The following is a 16,978-nucleotide window of genomic DNA, read 5'->3' as shown; positions in this document are numbered from 1 at the left end:
CCACACACTCCTGTGGAGCAGCTCATGAGAATCTGGAATTTCTCAGCAATCCTGGTTAAAAGCATTGAAGTCAACCGCCATTTAACCAGGATCTCTAGCCAGGAGCAAATCTTGGTTAATAATCCCAGTTAAAGGCTGGTTAACTTCAGCAATGTAACTGGGATTGCCCAGAAATCCTGGATTCTCATGACTTGTTACAGGGAAGCACACAGGCCTCACTATTTACTTACTTACTTATTTGATTTATATACCGCCCTTCCAAAATGGCTCAGGGCGGTTTACAATTAAAACTATTCAAGATTAACTATTTCACTGCATTTAGGCTCATCTTGAAGGCATGGCCTATATGTGTTATTTATTGTCATTGTCTATTTTCTGATATTGTTAGTCACCTTGGGAAGTCACCTTGTTTGAAGGCTCGGGTTAAAATTCTATAAACAAATTCACTCTAACTCCTTTAAAAAGACAGAAACACAATTGTGCACAGTACACAGGGAGTGTTTCTTATGACAAACTTTAATTGATTTCATGTGCTTCATCACCGTCAAAACGAAAAGCTCAGCTTTCCTGCTGCCACCATGTGGTCATGAGTGGGAGAGGAATCTGAAAAGAACAAACAAGGGAGCAGCTGATCGCAGTGCAACGTCTTAAGCTCAGCACACAAGAGTAGCCTAAGTACATGGTGAGAATTTGGCAGGCTCTCTGGCTGACAGGTGGCTTGCCTAACTTGTCCTCCTAATTTCAAAGAGACTTCTTTGAGTAGATTTAGCCAGATCATCAGCACGAGGGTGAATTCAGACAAACAGCTAAAATGACAGCCGACTGGTTTGATTACAAATCACCATGCTGCAAAGGTGAGCTACATGCCCATTCAGGTAGAATATACATACGTAGATCATCCCCATGATTAGAAATGCTGGGTGCTTAACCATGCATGTGTAGCAATTCTTTATATACCAATTTCCTACTTGTGGGCCCAGGTCCTGGACCTTTTAAATACCTAGCAACACCTCTGCTGGTTAGTGACCTCACTGGTTAGCGCTGTTGCTGGTTAGTGTCATCAGGGGTGGCTCTTTCATGAGGCAAGGGGAGGCAGTTGCCTCTGGCAACAGGCTACTGCGGCACCAACAGGCCCCTCCCCTGCTGGTGCCAGCGGAGCAGTTCTTGGGGACTGATTTTACCCTTGCAGTTTTTGCAAGGAGCTCATGCTCTTTGCAAAGCTTGTAAAAAGTACGAGGAGAGGAGCCTTCCCTCCTACCACCCCCTATGCATTTTCAAAGCTCACAGGGGATGGTTTTCAAAGGAGGCTGGCTCCCGGCAGAGGCATGGAGCAAGGCAGCATTTTGTGCCTTACCTCGGGGGGTACAATAACTTGGCCGCCCCTGAGTGTAATGATTGAACAGGCTACTCAGCTAGTGAAACAACTGTGTATAGGGTATGGTCATTGCAGTAACCTGTGCCATCAGAATATTCACATGCACTGCATTATCAACAGTATGGATCAATTATTTATTTGTGCAGCAGAGTTTGGTCACTTCAGTGCTATTTCTCTGCTCTTTCACTTCTCCCCACGCCTGGAATTCTCTCCCCATTATCTGTCATGCATCTTTTATATACTCTTCTAAACTTCTCATGACTTTTCTTTTCTTTGCTTCTTCTCTTCTACAATTTAGCTCAGTGAGCCTTATCAAAAAAGTTTGAAGACAACAGCAACAAATTCCCCCAAAACTACTTATAACAATGCTTGTCCATTTTAATAAAATGCTTATAATCTATCAATTTTGCATCACCTTGCATATTCTGACCTCTCTTTCTGCCATCTTTTCCCTCCCCCCTTCATCTTGTATCTTATCTATTCTTAGTTTGTGAGCTTGCAGGCAGGGACCTGTCTTTTTCATTCTCTGCTAAGTGTTTAGTTTATTTTAAGCACTGTAAAAATAATAAATAAATAACTAGCAACACACACATAAATGTGGCTACATTTATTTATAGATCCACAGACACAAAGCAGCTCCCAGCATTCCGTTCTACTCTGTCACACTGTAGCACGACCCAGAACAGAACCCTGGGTCAGATACAAGGTCAGGCTTATTATAATAAGATTATTATAAATGTTATTCAGCTTAAACACAACCAGAATGATGCTTAAGCCTCAACTCCATGGGTGTCTTAGGAACAAAGGAAGCTGTCTTATACCAAGTCAGACCATTGGTCCATCTAGCTCACCACTGTCTACACCAGGCCTGCTCAACTTAGGCCTCCCAGCTGTTTTTGGACTACAGCTCCCATACTCCCCAGCCACAGTGGCCACTAGCCAGGGATTATGGGAGTTGTAGGCCAACATCAGCAGGAGGGCCAAAGTTGAGCACTCCTGGTCTACCCAGACTGGCAGTGGCTTCTCCAAGGTTGCAGACAGGAGCTTCTCCCAGCCCTATCTTAGAGATGCCAGGGTGGGAACTTGGAACCTCCTGTATGCATACATGCAGATGCTCTTCCCAGAGTGGCCCCATCTCCTGGGGGAATATCTTACACTGCTCGCACATGCAAACCAGGGTGGATCCTGATTAGCAAAGTGGACAATTCATGCTTGCCACCACAAGAACAGCTCTCCCTACATCATGGCTCTCATAAGTGGCATAGGCAGCAAGGGCCTGTGGCATTGCTGGAGAGGAGCTGGAAGAAGGCCCATAGCTTTGGCGATGGGCATGCTACCAGTCCCACTCCTGTGCTGTATTGCTGCCTGTTTCCTCTCAGATGCAAAGCCATCCCAAAGCAGGGGGGTGCATGTATATTGTAGTTTGAATTCTCTCATACTCTGGACTTAGCTTGAGGCGTCTTGGCCAAGCCAGGGCTGCATCTCTTTTCTATAAATAATAATACCAAATCATACAGTTTAGGCAAAGAGCATACATGTTTAGTGCTGGGCAATAGGCAGCCAAGATAATAGGAACCAAGAAAACGAGGATCCAGAGCCTGATGGAGCACTGGGGCAGATTCTTTTACCAGTGCTTCTACTTCTTCTGCCTCCTCTAGCAGGAAGATATGCAGCCCTATCAGAGCAACAAGTGCTATCCAGAAGAGCTGAGGTCAGATGTAGCCGAGGATATACTCAGGTATCTAGAGGACATACGTGTGTGTGTGTGTGTGTGTGTGTGTGTGTATTAATATGTATATCCCACTCTTCCTCCAAAGAGCTCAGAGTGGTGTACATGGTTATTTTTATCCTCACAACAACCCTGTGAGGTAGGTCAGGCTGAGAGATACATAACTGGTTGAAAGGGTATTTGAACTCGTGTCTTCGTAGATTGTGAGCGAAATAACACCCCTGCATCTGATGTCAGATGCAGGGGCATGGCTGAGGCATGAGGTGTGGCCCCTGAAACACGGCGGCCCAGGTTCTTTGAACCTATTTGCGCAATGGTGGCTGCACCCGTGCATCCATGGGGAGAGTTCAGCTAAGGCAACTGGAGACACAGCAGGAGACACAGGCTGGAGCCAACCCAGAGAAGGCACTTGAACACAAGGCCAAATTAACTGTTGCTCAGGCAAGGACACAGGCCTGACCTGGAAGTATTTATGGTCCAGAGTCATGCTCCTTGTAATAGGGATTCCCAGATGTTACAACTCCCATAATTCCCCTCCAAAGTGCTGGGAGTTGTAGTTAACATCTGGGAATCCCTTACAAGGAAAACTGGTCCAGGATGATCATTAGGGCAGTATGGGATGGAGCCATTCTAGGGCCTAGAAGAGTAACACTGCTCCTCCTCTGGGCAGTCTCAAGGGTACCAGCCCATGGAGGTAAAAGCTACCATTTCAAAACCCAGTAGATCCTGACTATGTAGTATCAAATACTAATTATGGTATTAATTATCAGTGTGACTTAGAAATAACATTCCTCTGATATGTATAGGAAAAAAGAAAGTGAAAGTAAAGTTGTGCTGTCGAGTCAGTGTCAACTCCTGGCGACCACAGAGACATCTGGTTTTCTTCGGTAGAATACAGGAGGGGTTTACCATTGCCATCTCCCATGCAGTATGAGCGGATGCCTTTTAGCATTTTCTTATATTGCTGCTGCCCAATATAAATGTTTCCCATAGTCTGGGAAACATACCAGCAGGGATTTGAACCAGGCACCTCTGGCTTGCTAGTCAAGTCATTTCCCCACTGCGCCATTAGGTGGTAGCTTGAACTAAAGTATAAGGGTTCGTTCCTGCTCAGAAGTCTGACAAAAAAGAAGTGGAAAGTACAGGCCTTCCTGCAGTATGAGCCATGCCGTCAACATTCCAATGGAATTAGGATTGTTTACCAGTTGTGGATTTCTTAATGCAATTTACTATCTGGCCTTTAGCCAATTAATCAGTTGCGTTAAAGCAAATTTAAGTATTACAAAAATGAAATAAAAGTGCATTTTCCCATGAGCTCTAAACCAGAGGACTGTTTCTGTTACGTGTGAGAACGTTTAACAAAAAACTGCTGCCAATTTTTTTGAAGGAAAGATCACTATTGAATAAGGAATGCTATATCAGTTTAGGAGGACAGTGTTAATCTTGATTTGAGAAATCTGCTGAGCCACACACTTCTGCATTGTCGTCGGCCTCATGCTGACTTTGCATTTGAATGCATGCAACGTTTTGCATTGTCTGTGCTGGAGAGAAGATAGCTACTGGCATATTTGGTTTTTAAATGACCCCATTCTTGAAGGCTGCTTTTGGAAGTAAACAATATAAGCAGCAGATTAAATGGCTTGGTCAACTGCACAAAAGACTATCTTTAAATAGCATAAGATGTATTTGATTGAGCATGTTCCCCAAAGGAAATAAATCTGTTGTTTTGATAGGGAAATAATGGGAAATAAAGTGACCAATCCCTGTGTGAAGGGAAAGGGGCTAATGTATGTAGCCTATTGAAAAGAATTTGAGACATTTTATATAATTTCTACTATACTGACAACATGATGGGTGGAAAAGCAGACAAGCAGGAGTGCAGACAGCTGCTTGGTGGGTGTGGCCAATCGTGTCACCTTATACCTTTCATTGTTAAGTGATGGAAATGAAGGTGAAAACTAGGCCTTTTCTAAAGTCGTCCCGGAACTCTGGAATGTGCCTCCTAATGAAATTAGTGTTTTCCCTTCTCTGAATGTTTTTAAGAAGGACCTGAAAACATACCTGTTTATTCAGGCTTTATAGTTTTAAAGCTTCAATTTTTGGATTTATTGTATTTTAAGTTGTTTTAATCATGTTAATGTTTTAATGGTTTATATTGTGAACTGCCCTGGGACATTTTTGTATAGGGCAGTATACAAATGTACTAACTAACTAATGAACGAAATAAATAAATTTGATCATTTATGGAAAGCTGGCCTTGAGATTTACTAGTACAGTTGCATTCTCTGATGTTTCTCACCGGCTTCCTGAAAACTTGAAAATGCGCGACAAATGACAAAGTCCTGTATCAGCCAGACTGAGAACCTGTAGGGAGCAAGATCTGAATAGGGCTTGGCTGGAACAGAGCCAACTGGCATTGGTTAGCTGATATCAGGCAACAGATATCAAATTCTAGGAAGGCAGATTCTGATAGCAGTGAGAGTCTGCAGGAGCAGGGAGAGCTTTCTATGGCAGCACCTCCTAGGCAAGACAGAAGGGGCTTCTGCAAACTACAATGGATGGGCTCAAACAAGCATCTTAAGAGCAAATCAGGCCTGCTGAGTGCAGATAAAAGTTAGCTGGAGTTTAAAGGGGCTTTGAGCTATGAGCTCTCCAGCACTGCTCCCTTAACAGTCTCTAGAACTGAAAAGGGAGTGAGCACCCTTGTGTATACGAGGTGGTGGAGCTACTGTTTTGGTTCCATGCTTGTGGAGTCTGAACTCCTAGTCTTAGACAGAACCAGGCATCGTGATTTCATCCATGGATTTGAGGCAGAACTCAGGTTTGTGCTGGTCAAGAAATGGTTAATAGGGTCTATAAGTTGCCTGTTGTTAATTGCAAATTGTTACTTGCTATAAGTCATAAATTCCACTGGTCTGGCTAGGCTGCCAGCAAGAGGCTCTCTCTCTGATATCTCCAGCTAGCCAAGCGTGTAAACTGACACTTTCAAGGACACAGCATCTGTCCAAAGAAAGCAGTGAGATAGTTTGCTTATCAACATGTAGAGTAGAAATGCTCCATTGTACTAGAGGAATGTAGTCTAATTGTAATAATTGTAATATGACGGATAATTGATGCTAACCAATGAAGATTGTATTTACTGAATGTAATTGAGATGGATATAAAGCTGGAATCACGATGTAATCTTTATCTCAGGTTGGGAGAGATTCCACTGAGATCAATATTGCCTGGCAATTAAATCTGTTTTCTCTCAATTTGCTGGTGTCAATTCTTGCACTTAGAACCCAGGGCTGGGGAATTCTGCTACAGTTTGGCCCACAGAGTGCTCTCCCTGGGCCTTGAGCTGGCTCAGAGTCTGTGCAGTAATCCTAAGAAAGACTTCCACTGACCCCCCATCTGCAAGGGAAATCTTAGGAACCTAGGAAGCAGCCTTGTACTGAGTCAGACCATTGGTCCACCGAGCTCAGTTTTGTCTACACAGACTGGCAGTGGCTACAGCTCTCCGAGGAGTCTCCAGGAGTCTCTCTTAGCCCGACCTGGAGATGCCCTGGAGTGAACTGGAATATTTTGCAGGCAACCCTGCAGATGCTCTTCCCCTAAGGAGAATAGCTTGCGTTTTCACATGTAGTCACCCATCCAAATGCAAACCAAGGCACACTCTGCTTAGCAAAATGGGCAATTCAAGCTCGCTCCCACATGACCAGCTCTCCTCCCTTTTGTGTTGCCATGAGAACATCATGGGTGTAGAAAGCATGCATGGAAGTAGGAACGTTATGTTATTGTGTTAGTCCTACCACAAGTCTATTTAGTTGTCTAGAGTTTCTTAGTCTATATGCTATAGAACTATCCAGGAGCACTTTATTGTGTAAGCTCTCAGCCAGTCCAAAGCAGGCAGCTCTGCCCTTGTTTAGTTTGCCATGGAAACTGTCCAAGGAGCTCTTGGGAAAACCTCAGACATTAGCTGGATAAAGCCACAGATTTTCTCATCTATAATAAAAACCGCCTTTTCTACATGCACATCCTTTAAGAATCAATTTCCTGGACTTAGATGGTTATTTTGAACTGCAAACTCTTGCAAACTACTAACCTCCAAGAGTAAGTTACCTGCATGCCTTGGAAGTAAAATAAAGCTTTATAAATGGAAATCATAGTTGCTTTGAGTGAACACTTACTAGATCTCCGAACACCTAGAATAACCTCTGCTTTGGAGTTGCTTGCCATCCGAGGAAGTGGGACATGATGCTCGCACATTCACTGTAATTTGTAACATTCACTGCTTGTATCCCATTCTGTTTTCCTCTGTGAAAATATATTAAAAGTGCACTGTGAAATGCAGCACAGGACATAATTCAGATTTCCCAGAAATGATGCTGTGTCACAAGCACAATGCTCTAAGTGCTCACTCTCGTACTCTCTAGACACCTCAGCAGACAGTACGTCTCTCCTCCAGCTGGGTCACTGCAGATTCTCATTTGAACTGCCATTAGTGACTCAGTACAAATTTATATATAAATAACTGAAGAGGCCTTCAGAAGCCTGTCAAGGGTGCTTTAAAATCAGCACACAAAGTTGCAAGTCAGTGTTCTGAGCTGGAAGATCATGATCAGTGTTCTATGTAGCGACAGAGAAGGCCTATAAAGACACTTTTTACCCTGGCTTTTAATGATATCTAGTTGAGTTGTAATTTTAATCAGCTTCTAATTGTTTTTTAATTTGTGTGTGTGTGTGTGTGTGTGTGTGTGTGTGTGTGTGTGTGTGTGTGTGTGTAAACTGCCCTGAGACACTTTAGGAAGGGCGGTATATAAGATAGATAGATAGATAGATAGATAGATAGCCAGCATTATGAAGGTAATGGTAAAGTATGCCGACGAGTCGGTTTCGACTTCTGGCGACCACAGAGCCCTGTGGTTGTCTTTGGTAGAATACTGGAGGGGTTTACCATTGCCTCCTCCTGTGCAGTATGAGAGGATGCCTTTCAGCATCTTCCTATATCCCTGCTGCCTGATATTTAGGGCTCTGTGGGCAGTTCACACATCCATGATTGCTCCATATTAATTCAGAATTTGAGACTGTCACAGACCTTTCAGTATACTGAGAACATCAGTTTTCATGTTAAAAAAACCAGCAAGGTTCAAGCCCTTGCAGCTACAGAAATAAGCTTGCAAACATGTTGGCTTGACCTTGCCTGATAAAATTTGAGAAACCAGAGAATGCTAAGTAGGATGTATAGTGGGAAGAGATTGGGCCTTCGTGCTCTGCATAGCACCTTGCCTAGTCAATGAGGAATAATTTATGGAGGAATGTGTGCATATTTAAATTTTCTTAATAATTTAGTCAGGTAGCACAGCCCTATAGTCCTTCTTCAGTATTTTTGTTACTTTAGCACAGGAAAGCAACCCAGGTTGATATTTTCCATTTTATTTATTTATTTATTTGATTTATATACCGCCCTTCCAAAATGGCTCATTTGTAATGTTGTATTTCATATTTCCATATCTACCACCGCCATGTCCCTCTTTCCCCATTTACCTGAATGGCAAAATAGGGACATGTTGGCAGGTATGTAATTCAGTATCCTGCTTGTGCAATATGGTGGAGAATTCTGCTTCCTGAATATCTCAGGTTTCACATAAAAATAAGCTTCCAGTCCTTAGGGATAGAGAATTGAAATTGAAAATGTCATGCATTATCTATTGAATGTTCAGAAAATGAAAGCATCCTTTTAGGCAGGATGTCCCGAGATGAAAGGCAGAGCTTTGTGAAAGAGTGCGTAAAAGAAAAACAGTAACATGAGGTAAGGCTGTTACACAAATCGCTTGAGATAACTTGTCCTCAGTAGAATTCTGAAGGCTGCCATACAGGCAAAGGCACTCACTGAGAAAAAAGCAAGGGCTGTTGTGGTAATACAAGGCCACAACTGGGGCAGACGTGCTAGAACTGCCAGCCAATCACAGTCTTTGTTCTACCAGGCACTACAAATTTATACTGGTGCCTCGTTCTGTTAAATGGGCAGGTCTGTATGTACTCTGCACTAACAAGAAAAGGGAAGACAAAGCAATCTAAATTCTGCACCATGAAATGTGGAATTCTCCATCCTGAATAAATTAGGAACACTGAGCAAATCTGTAGGCTTTTCCTTATTTTATATAATGGATTCTGGTTTTGCTGAGGAATTCTGCAGGTCACTGAAGCCATGCTACCAACTTCTGATAATCTTGTTCAGCAGCTCCTCTGGCTTCTGAGATTTCAGCAAGCACTGCCAACACATTTTAAAGCATATATTTGCAATTATAAAGACTGGTGTCCAGCCAGGTCCCCTTGCATGCAGCTTGAGAATACGGGCTGGGGCAGTTTAGGCCTCAGAGTACAAAGGGGAAGGGGTTATGTGCCACCCGAGTCCACCTCCTTTGGGGCTTTTTGGTCCTGGTGTCTGCCTCTCTCCGGAGGTTCAGGACCCTACCACCCAGGACAGCCCTCTCATCCCTGACCATCCCCTTTATATGCCCCCTAGCAAATGTTGCACCTCCCACCACCCTTGGTGGGAGGCCCTTTTTTATTCCCCTTAACAAGCCTTCATCTTTTACAGCTGCACCTTGGCCGTCCCGTGTGCCTCCCTCCCTCCCTCCCTCTTGGGCCCCCTCCCCTCCCCTCCCCTCTGAAGGCACACTGCTGATGTCATCAGAGGGCACCTCCACTGCAGCTCTCTTTCAGAGCTGCTCCACATATGACGGCTTCGCAGCCAGGGTCCCCCGCTGGCTCGGTCTGCCCTTGGCTGATGGGGCTAGACTGCTGCCGGTTGGTGTGCCCCCTGCTTCTCCTCCCCGTCTGTCACCCACTCCTACCTCCACCGAGGACTCCATCCTCGGAGGAGGAGGTAAGGTCGGTTGCGCTGGATACCTGGAAACTTTTTTTAAAATGGTAGTTTCAATTCTCAGACAGTTCTGTGCCCGTACCATATGCTGTGAACCTGCCAAATGGCAACATACATATGGTTGGGGCTGTTCACACAAGCAGCCAAGCCCACACCCATGAGGACCTCTGGGAACCACGTGCATCCCGGCGGCCCCAAACCCAGCACTGAAGCCTGGCTCTTAGCCGAGGCTAAGGGCACAAATGAGCCCTTAACCCAGCTGCTGGGATCATGTGTCAGCACTGGCTGCTTGCAGCTCGTGCTGACACAGAGTTGGGTGCCTAGAGTGCCCCTCTCCTGGGGGAATCCCCCAGTGCACTGTGCATGGCAGACGGCGGGATCCTCAGAGGCCGGGATAGTGAGTCCCGGCCTCTATTGCTCCATGCTGCTGCCAGCAGATGGAGTGTTGTGTGCATGCGGCTTGCACACAGCAGGGCTAAGAGCAGTTGTCTGGGGGAAGGTAGGTGGGACCCTGCCTTACCCTCGCCGTACACACCTGTCTGGCAGCTTGCACAGTCATGTGAATAGCCACCCTCTTTTTTATAGGTTGCAGAAGCCACAAAGAAAGAGGATGGTATGTTAGGGGGCAGGACTCGAGTTGGTTAACTTATCTGTCATCTCATCCTCCACGTGGCTAATCACAATCATACTTCAGTTATTATTGTGATTGTTATTGGCTGCAATAGATTTTGAGCAGACAGGTGGCATCGTAAACTGAACTTTCCCATTTGTCTCACATTTGATGCTGCTGTAACTGATTGATGGATCCCAGAAACTGCAGATCAATTCAGGATTCTGTTGCCAGATAGAGCCTTTGTTTTAATTCATTTCTACATCTCAGAAGCAATGACTTCTTTCATTGCAATGATGGCACAGGGTTTGAAATCCTTTCTCCTGGCTGATCTCCAGTAAAGTAAGTCAAAGATATTTCAAGGAGTTGCATGTTTATTTTAAAATATTATTAGGCATAAGCTTCTTAGATGTTTTCTTTCATGGTTATCAAATTGCTCTTTGAGGGGTTTTGTTGTTGTTTTTTCTCAGCTGAGTGCTTTTGTTACCAAAAGGATCTGGAGTGGCATTTTGGAACAAGAACAAAATTTCAGTAAAACTTAGCTTTTAAGTACCAGCATCAAAGGCATCACCACTGATAGTACTCTAGCAGGAGTTTCAACTTTCAAGCATTGATTCTACACATTACTTCATTTGTCTAGGACCAGGTCCTGATTTTTTACAAATGCCCAGGTAACTTTACATAGCCTCTAACTTTGTGTGCTTTAAAGTTAGCAAGGAGTTCACAGTAAATCTTTGGACAATTCTAATGGAAGAACTATTTCCAGAAAAGTACAAAACAGATTAGGGGGGGCGGGATGTGTTCATTGTTTATTGTCCTGCTTTTCAACCAAAAACTGACTCCTAGAGTGGCTAAGGGCACTTATACATCAATACAAAATAGCAATGAAATCTAAAAAAAAATGTTGCTCCAGGAGGGGCTCTAAGTAGATCTGGGTCTGTCTAGGCAGAATGGGGATTTGCATGGCTGATGCCTTCCCTTAATCAGGGCTACCCTTAGGGCAGGGCAAACAGGGCAACCGCCCCAGGGTCCACTCTTTTAACCCCCTTTAAAATTAAGCCCCCACACCACACTGTCTGGTTTCCCCCTAGTCTGCTCTCTGCCAAGGCTCTCTAAGGCCAGCCCTGACTTTAATGAAAGTTTTCTCTGGAAGGAGAAGACATAAAAGGTGATTCATTCTTTGTTGTCATTTAATTATTAATATACTAGCTGGGCCTGGCACAACTGAGTTAGTATATGCTAGTATATGCCTCTAGTTCTCCCCCCTCCTTCCCGCCCACCTGTTTTCTTTTCCTGCCCGTCCGCTGCTGTTGTTTTCTTGCCTGCCCCCACCACAGTTTTCTGCCTCCACCTGCCACTGCTTTCTTCCCCTCGCCACCTTTTCTGCCTCACCCGCAAGCCTGTCCGCCGGTCCTGGCGCTTTCATCTCCCCCTGCTGGCAGCTCGCTTGCGAACTCTCATGAGAGCTGCCACACATGGGATTAGCAACAGATACACCTTAGAGAAATATATATTTATATAGGTATAGATTATTGGTTTTCCAGCAATGGACAAAAACAAATAATCATTTTGATAGATATTTATATACAGCAATCTTGATTGTACAATGCACGAAGGAGGTGACTCATTCTTCTCCCCTTCACACATCCTCCACCCCACCCGTCAAGGATGTGGGTGCAATCTAGGACTGCCAACTACCTGAAGCTATTCCTGAAGATTTTTTTCTAATATTTCCCCCTATATTTTTCACAATATCAAGCCATTTAAATCTCCAAGATTACTTTCAGTCATCACCTGGAGATCAATGGCAATTCCTAGAGACTCTAACCAAATCCTGGAGAGTTAGCAACCTTAGTGATCAGTGAAAAGAAAATGCAGTTTTCCTGGCAGCTTCTGAGTGAGAAAAAGCAGAGACTGAGACTGGAATGGGGAGAGAGGGGGAGACAGAGACAGAGAGATTGCAATCACATGTAATGCAGAACAGGAATTGAAGGGGCCAGAGTGTAGTATCTTCCCCTAGGTAAGGTTGTTAGGCATACTCACAACTAGACACTTTGTTGGCCTGACCTTGGGCCTGAAGGAGCAGAAGGCAAAGTTGGTTTAGAAGCCTCCTTTATTCAGACAAGACTGCAACAAACTCTGGGCAGCTTGCACTTAGAAAACAGAAAGCTAAGCCACACCCAACCAAACACAACCTAAACTTAAAGAGACAGGATATACATGCTGTACAGAGGTTTCTGGATCATTACATCCAAATGCCGGACAGCCCCTCGGACCTCCGTTTCTGCGCAGAGAATGACCTGAGGGTCCGCTCTCTAAACTCCAATTTGTACCCGCGGGATGAAGTGAGTTTTGCCACCCTAACCCAAGGTTTAACACTGCCTGCATTACATGCGGATTCGGAATAGCAGGCTGTGTTCCCTCAAACCGGAGTTGAGGGAGGAAGCTCCTCCTTCTCTCTGGCTGTCATTGGCTGCACATCCTGTTCTTCATGAAAGGAGGAAGCCCGCAAAGCCAATTCCCCCTCCTCTCTGCAGTCCCACTGACTGCAGGCTCCCTGCTCTCCCTTTTGACCGAATTTGGACAGGAGAGCAAGGTGGGGAGCAGAAACGCGGGTCCATTGGCACCACAGTCCTGCGTTACACGTGAATGCGGCCAGAGACAATCAACAGAGATAGAGCTGAGCATTAATGGAATGCACCTTAGGGTACAGGAGTGTCTCTCTGAGATCTGATGTAATTTTTTGCTGGTGTATATGAGTGTCCATGTTGCACACTTCATCTGATGCTCAACCTGTATATTTGTAAATAAGCCAGATATTATTACAATGATAGCATGGCCCCAGAACTTCTTGCCCCTGGGAAAGTGGGGAGCGCACATAGCAATATAAATCTGGAAGTCATAAATAAGAAGCTGAAGGGGGGAAATTCAAAATAGAAAAGTTTTTTCATCGGGGGGGGGGAGTGGGGCCTATGTTACAAGTTTATCCTGGGCCTAGGGCATTTTTGTACTGGCAGGGGTTGGAGTTGTTGAGTATTCATGTTAAATATAGACAAATAATTCATTAGTCTTCAGTAGACTTGGGATCCTGTTCCCCCCCATTAATTTCCATCAGTTTTATCTCAGATATTTGTTTTAAAACGATAATGGTGAATTTGGGAAGGGGGCTGTTTGTGGATGGGTTTTCCCCTCCAGACTCCTTAATTGTTTATGGTTTCTGACCTTTCTCAGATAAGAACATAAGAACAGCCCTGCTGGATCAGCCCCAAGGCCAATCTAGTCCAGCATCCTGTTTCACACAGTGGCCCACCAGATGCCTCTAGGAAGCCCATGAAGTTATCCAAACTCCTCTTAAAGCCATCCAGGTTGTTGGCTTTCACCACATCTTGTGGCAGAGAATACCACAAGTTGATTATGCGTTGTGTGAAAAAGTACTTCCGTTTGTTGGTCCTAGATTTCCTAGCAATCAATTTCATGAGATGACCCCTGGTTCTAGTGTTATGCGAGAGGGAGAAATGTTTTTCTCTATCCACTTTCTCCACACCATGCATGATTTTATAGACCTCTATCATGTCTCCCCACAGTCGTCTTTTTTCTAAACTAAAAAGCCCCTGGCTCTCCTGTTGTTGCTCCCCTGCAACTGGTATTCAGAGGCATCTTGCCTCTGAGGCTGGAGGTGGCCTATAGCCACCAGAGTAGTCGTCATTGATAGACCTGTCCTCCATGAATTCATCTAAATCCTTCTTAAAGCCATCCAAGCATCATGTGGCAGAGAATTCTGTAGGTTGTTTATGCATTGTGTGAAAAGGTACTTCCTTTTGTCAGTCCTAAATTTCTTGGCAGTTGGTTTCATGGGATGACCCCTGTTTCTAGTATTATGAGAGAGGGAGAGAAATGTCTCTCTATCAACTTCCACCACACCATGCATGACGTTATAAGCCTTTATCATATAGCAAGTTAATCAGATACAGCACGTTCAGGCCCCAAGCAGTGAACCTCTCATGATATTATTATGAAGCTGTAAAACCAGAAACGACAGCTGCAGTTCTTTTTAGGTCTGGGGAACTTTTGAACTAATTTATTTCGTGTAAGATTATACATAATTACAGATGGAAACCTCTGTTGGTGCCGCTTTTTATGATTCCGAGCAAATTCTTCCATTGCAAATCATTACTCAATTATTGATTTTAAAGCTGTCTCAGTATTAATGTTAAACTTACTAGACCTTTGGCAACACTTCCCTCTCACACCCAGCCTAGAAACCTAATTGCTAGATCTCCTTCTCATTACTTCCCCCATGCTATCTCTTGTGGCCCCCACCTCATGTAGTGTTTCTAATGAATTATTTATGTATTCATTTATTTGTTACACTTATATCCAGCTCTTCCTCCAAGGAGCCCAGAGTGGTGTACATGGTTATTTTTATCCTCACAACAACCTTGAGAGGTAGGTTAGGCTGAGAGACACATGACTGGTCCAGAGTCACCCAGTGAGTTTCATGGTTGAATGGGGATTCGAACTCAGGTCTCCCTGGTCCTAGTCCAACACTCTAACCACTACACCACACTGGCTCGCAGTGTGAATCACAGATGCAGTCCCACACGTTCACTTGAGCCTTTAGTGGCCAATACTTTTATTTTGATTGTTGAAGCTGGTTTTTCCTGCTACCTATTTTTCTTACTGTTGTTTTTCTGATTAGCCCTTCGAGGCTGTATGCTTTAATTTTTAGGATTTCTCTTAGTTGAATATTTGAAACATATGAGCCAGCCAGGTTTACTTGGGCCCAGCCTGGTAGATGAAGAGGGAGAGAAGATTGTAGTGCAACAGTGAAAAGAATAATCTTGCTCTTGGTAGTGTATTCTGGTTTCTTCCAGGCTGAGATTAACTGGGAAGTGCCAGGACTCAAGGAGGTCATTCACACAACCAGGAGGATTTACAGACAGGGCTTCTACTGCGAATCTCCTTCAGAAGAGAGTCTGTGTGGTCACACACCAGCCAGACTTACCCCGAAGTCCCTTCAAGATCCTTGGACCCACTCCACACACAAATCAGGGTTTGTCTTGCGAATTCTAGCTTATCCCGAGGTATTTCCGGGGTTTTAAAATGCTGGTTTTAAGCTACTTTTTCTGAAATCGCTGGAGCAATTAGGGAGAGGCCCTGATGTAGAATAATTAACATGATAAGAAGAATACTCTCTTTACAAATGCAGATGTAACTCTGTAGTACTCCCACCACCATTGGGTAGAAGGAAAACACAGAGGAAAACATGTGATCTTGCACCGAAACAAAACCCGAGAGGGAAGGGGCTGCTTCCCTCAGTGTTGTGAATGTGATTCAAAGTGGCTTCGCTCAAGATTTACCCCACAGCATGAAGCCATGTGCGAATAACTCCCAGGCAGCGGGTGGGTATGTAGGTTTGTTTTACTCACCTTCCCTGCAGACGAGTGTATTCTTATTTTAGGAGCATGGACCACGCTCCCATATGAGCAGTGCTGTGTGGTGCAGCATGCAGCTCCAGAGGCTGAGATGATGCCCTCTGCCTGGGGGCCCCCACACCTCGAGGGGCCCCCCAAAGGCAAGTCACATGACTCTATATTGTGAAGTGTGTGTGTGTGTATATCAGCGAGGGGCCTATTTTAAAATTTTGTCTCTGGGCCCACTCCAGCCTTGTTACGCCCCTGCCTCCGGATATCCCACAATGCACTGTGTGACTAGCACAGTGCATTGTGTTATGAGCACCCCAAACTTAGACTTAAAGGTACCAACTCAGAAGTATGTGGAATTGAGGCCTGTGTCTGATTTCTTTTTATATTAAGAGTTCAATTAAAAGCCTGAACTTGAGGTGAACATGATGCCCAGATCTGCCTGGGTAATGCTTAGTAAATGATTTGTAAAGGCAGGGGTAATCTAGCATTGGTTATCAGTGTTTGTGGAAACTCACTGAGACACAATGGGTCAGGCTTAACTACCAGTCTCACACTGCTGAAATTAACCTGCTGTCCTGTAATCCCCTTACCTCACTGACAGGATGCTTCTGCCTTAGTTAAATGTGTTGATTAACTCGCCTCACACATGTGCCCCTTTTTGATGTTACTTTGAATATTCTTTTGTTATAAATACACACTAGATATACACGAGAAATAATGTAATTGCTGTCTCACACAAATAGAACTAACTCTCTCACTAACTCCTGACTTTTAACACCTTTTGGGACCAGGCTAGCAAATCTGGGATGCAGATTTGCTTTGAGCAATTCCCCCTCCTCAAGATAGCAGCTAACAGAAGATGAGATTGAGATCTCTCTGTACTGACGAAATATCCTGAGCTAATTTTGGTAATTAAAAGACAATATTCAGAGGATAGCAGGAATAGACACCTTTTGTGATCCAGAAG

The 16,978-nt window shown here is 44.4% G+C and overlaps 2 long non-coding RNA genes across 2 annotated transcripts in view; both read right to left on the bottom strand.

Annotated features, from left to right (window-relative positions):
• LOC128329528 (uncharacterized) overlaps positions 1–16,978 on the bottom strand; it is a 119,583-nt gene that overhangs the window by 96,052 nt on the left and 6,553 nt on the right. Inside the window, exons 2-3 of the long non-coding RNA XR_008309691.1 lie at positions 13,287–13,378; positions 7,277–7,403 (exon numbers count right to left, since the gene is read on the bottom strand). This is a non-coding gene — a long non-coding RNA (uncharacterized LOC128329528). The remainder of the gene's footprint in view (positions 1–7,276; positions 7,404–13,286; positions 13,379–16,978) is intronic.
• Positions 10,890–12,644, bottom strand: LOC128329529 (uncharacterized). Its single transcript, XR_008309692.1, has 3 exons — positions 12,629–12,644; positions 12,380–12,478; positions 10,890–11,081 (listed from the first exon to the last, which is right to left on the bottom strand). It is a non-coding gene; the product is annotated as an uncharacterized LOC128329529 (long non-coding RNA).

Source organism: Hemicordylus capensis, chromosome 6, assembly GCF_027244095.1.
Source record: "Hemicordylus capensis ecotype Gifberg chromosome 6, rHemCap1.1.pri, whole genome shotgun sequence".
Lineage (NCBI taxonomy): Eukaryota > Metazoa > Chordata > Lepidosauria > Squamata > Cordylidae > Hemicordylus > Hemicordylus capensis.
This window is presented reverse-complemented; position numbering and strand designations above follow the sequence as displayed.